General features: G+C 43.2%; 1 pseudogene; it reads left to right on the forward strand.

Annotated features, from left to right (window-relative positions):
- LOC9656055 overlaps positions 1-706 on the forward strand; it is a 4,633-nt pseudogene extending 3,927 nt beyond the window's left edge.
- The last annotated feature ends 3,606 nt before the right edge of the window (positions 707-4,312 follow it).

The raw sequence follows: 4,312 nt of genomic DNA on the forward strand, positions 1-4,312 counted from the left end.
ACTTCCCTGTGTGTGGGAAGCTCATCGATAGTTTGCTCTTTTTTGTTTCAGCAGGTTGATCATTGGTTTGTCTTGTACTGATACTTGCCTGCCAAGTGGGAAGAAAAACTCGTTCTAGATGTCTTCCAGACACACTTCAGGTTCTTGTTTCATTTTCTTGTGGACTTCTTCTGCTCTTCTTGTTTGCGCATTGCAAGAGGCTCTTTGTGTTGAAAAAAACCTTGTTTTGTGTTATTTCGCAGAGACTGCACCATTGGACTTGTGCATGGATTTCTTTCTATCCAGTCCGAAGCTCGCTTATTGAATCTCCTCTTCAAGCCATATGCGATGGTGGAGCTAGGCAACTCGTCGTGGAAGCACTCTGGGAGGGTTAACTGGGAGAATGAAGACCTCCACACAATTACGGGATTGTCAGTGATTCATATGCTTCTTGCAGAAAACCAAGGAGGGCAAAACTGGTCGAAGCCAAGGGTCCGGGAGATTGCTTGTCCGAGCAACAGGTGGCCTGGTTTCTTATTCTCTCGGATGCCAGGCACGCTATGCATGAGCTCCTCGGCCTCCTCCAGCCCTCCAGACTTGGTGAGAACGTCCACAAGGCAATGGTTGAGATAGAATGACTCACTTGTAGCGCTATGCCTCGTGGAACATCGCTCACCTTAAAGGAAGGATTGCGTTCCAAGGAATCTGCTTTAGATTGGAAGATGAATGGCTGAATGTTTCCATTGGAATCTAACGATTGAGAAGATCTTCTTTCAAATAGATGTGATACGAACTCACTTCTGGTTTCTGTTTTTTCTCTTGCAGGCATAGTCATAACTGGTGGCATTTAGAGCTTTGTCATCTAGAGGGTGGTCCAGCTGAGAACGTGCTACGCATATTTGACACCCGTATATGGGGAGACCACGAAAGAGCTGAAAGGGATACATTTGCGGTAAGCTCTCTTAACAGAAAAATCCAACACTAAGTAATCAATAATGTGCAGGTGAGCTTAAACGCGTTGGAATTTTTGCTGTGTCTTCAAGTAAACAGATTTGGAGATCACATCACGAAGCTCTTTGTGGACAAGGTACGTGGGCTGGCGGCGATTTTTGAACTTATATTTTCCTTACTTTTTGTGTTTAGTCCACATGATTTTCTGGTCCTTTGGTCACTGGTTCAAAGCTCTTTATTGCAGAGGCCAAACAATTACTCTCATATTTGAATCAACGGTGAGAAATGTTGTCAAAGTGACCTCACTCTGAGCATAAACGATCGGTTCTACAGAGGAGATTCACCAAACGATAGTCTCGGTAATCAATGCTGATTTAGTTTGTGTTTGTGTGCTCTAAGTTGCCTGTCAGATTGCTTCGGCATTGTACAAGTATGGCTCCGGCAATGAAAGTGCTATCTCTTCACTCTTGGGATCAAACTTTAGTGCTAGGGAGCTCAAGGTTTGCCTGTGTATTCATTGTCCTTGCTCTGCTCTCCCAGGTGATTGGAGCCTCGAATGAACAGATGAGAGTATTTGGACATCTGTGGGCAATAGCAAGCTCAAATCTGATGGTAGCTTTGTACAGATTGATAATGGAATATTCACTATATAAGTATTATATTTTTAGAGCATATAGCAAATTGGTTACCAACAAGTTTATGTTTACTATCCGTAGACAAGGTAAAGGGCAATTGTTATCATTGCCATAAGGCTAGACATTGAAGGGGTTAACAAATGCTAAAGTGACTATGGTGGAATCTATAAACAATGATATGCAATAATGTGAGTGATAATGTTATTAGGGTTGTATTGCTTCAAGTTAGGTATTCTTTCACGGTCACAAGCCACAAGTTCAATATTATATAGTGGAATTGGCCTACTTGAGATAAAGAGTTGTAAGTTGTGATTGTTGTTGTGAATGAATGGCAACATTATTTGTATGGATTAAACTTCCACTAAAATAGTGAAAAGGTTTAAAAACTACTAAATATTCAACACAGTTAATTATTTATATTAATTCTACATTTATTAGTATAACAATTATTATAGATTCAAACCATAAATCTCTCTAGTATTTCAATCATTAAAAGGACCTTCAAGGACACCTTACTCATTGGCAAAAGTTTTTGTAGGAAATGTCTGTTAAGATCCAATACAAGTATAAAGGCAACAATAAAGTTCCTTTATCCTATGGTGATTTACCATAGGATAACTATAAAATAGAACTGTCTCAACCAAAAACAAGGTTCAGGGGACTCTGACCTTGAACCCAGGGCTGCATCGAAGCCATAGATTAAATCATGCACAACATATAGTATATGCTAGCAGTTAGAACTGCTAGCCTTTCAAAAGGGGGAATCCAAATTGTGGATCCCTATCTCTAAATACACATCATTCTTTTACTCGTGCTTCTTCTCTACCCTTGGAGATCGGGCCCTTTTCTCTTTTGTTTTCTTACTAACAATAGATTTCCAGTGAAGAGGAGTTTTCACACCTTTTCATTTGGCGACCATGGCTTTTGAATTCCCCTTTAGGTTCACAAATTCTTCCATTCTTTCTCCATTCTCTATGTGTAGATAACAAGAACGATCTAGAAATCTACCCATCTTGCCCAAATTCACCCAAATTACGCCCTAATTCGTACATTCACCCAAATTCAACAAGAAAATGCAACTGCCAACATGGATCAACAGCGTCTAAGCGGTTGCTGCCCAACGCAGTAAAGACAGACACTTTCCAGAAGAGATCTTTGAAGAATCTGAAAGCTCTCTCTCAAGATCTCCAAGTCCAATCACTGACGAAGAACACCAACGACCCTCTTTGACAAGAAACTCCAATCTACCAGCACCTTCATCAGCAGACACCCTTAGCAGCTTCATTGGTGAACTCCATCTCCGAGCACAAGACCACCCACTCCAAGCTCGAGACCTCAACCAGCACGCTCGACACAAACCGACACCACTGCCGAAACGAACCCATCTTCCATGCAGTCGTCGACCCGGCAATCCTAGTGCTTCGACACGATTCCAGTTCCTGCGCCCAGTCCCAATATCAAAGCACATCCTCAGAACCTATACCAACGACGAACCCATCACTTTGTTACCCGGTATCGGACAACTTGTCAAGGGACAACTTCACAACGCACCACCGATTTTTCGACAACCCCTCCGACAAAGTCAGCAGCTCAGCACCGAAACAACAGTCCGAACTTGGTTCGAAATCAACACGTTTGCTGCAACAACTCTTGCCAATCACGCCATCGCCCAATCCGGACTCAAACAACTTGACGACATTATCGAAGAAATCATTCCAGACAAACCCGAATATCTGAAACTCTTCATCGAACTCCATCTCAGCACCAGCAAGTGGAAGACCAATTTGCATACTGCACACTGGACCCAACACAACTCGGCTGAACACAACCCAACCCAACACGTACCACCGTCGATATTTGCATTGAAAAGAAAGAATAAGCTCACAATGACTTTATCGACAATTGACCAGCCAACAGTCTTCTTGAAGTTCTGCCCGAACTGCATGATTGACTCCAGACACGAATCTGACACCAACAACCAGTAGAAGAATGCATGTATCCAAAACCACGAAGAACATCCAGCAAGTCGGAAGAAGACCAACAATGGCTTATCCGACGTTTAGATAGAGATTTGAAGAATTTAGAAATAAAGAGAAAGAAACACCAAGAGAAGTTGAATCAAGTTGTTAGACCCTCCAAGAGAGAGAATTACATCCGACATGAATTATTACCGCGAGCTAACTCCGACAAACCAGTATCGGACATCCGCAAAGAATACGAGGACTACACAACACCACCGGACACACCACCGGCAGCACTCTCAACGACACCCACCAAACTACCCAAACCTGAATCAACACCCTTGACAGCACCCACTGAAGTGCCTGCGCTTGAATCAACACCCTCGACGACACCCACCAAAGTGCCCGAGCCCGACCAAACATTCGAGCAGTCGACACAGACTACGCCCAAGAAACAAAACATTTTTCAAGCAACATACAACCACTTCAAAGGTACATTCACCAACCCCATCTACAGTGTCAACAAACGGCCAAGTTTCCCGCCCAGCTTCACAGACTTCACCAGACCAGCACCATTTTCGCCATACCGACCGATCTTCACAACACCAATATATCCCACATTTGCTTCCAACATCTACCGAAGCCCGCTATCAGCAAGACCTTTCGAACACGCTTTCGACTTCAACGCGCTGATGAGACAACAACTCGACTTCACCAATTACAGTTGCACTCCAATATACCCAGTCAGCAGTCCACGTAAAAGACTCGAACAACCCGAATCGTCCA

Source organism: Selaginella moellendorffii, unplaced genomic scaffold (assembly GCF_000143415.4).
Source record: "Selaginella moellendorffii unplaced genomic scaffold, v1.0 SELMOscaffold_85, whole genome shotgun sequence".
In the NCBI taxonomy this organism is placed as follows: Eukaryota; Viridiplantae; Streptophyta; class Lycopodiopsida; order Selaginellales; family Selaginellaceae; genus Selaginella; species Selaginella moellendorffii.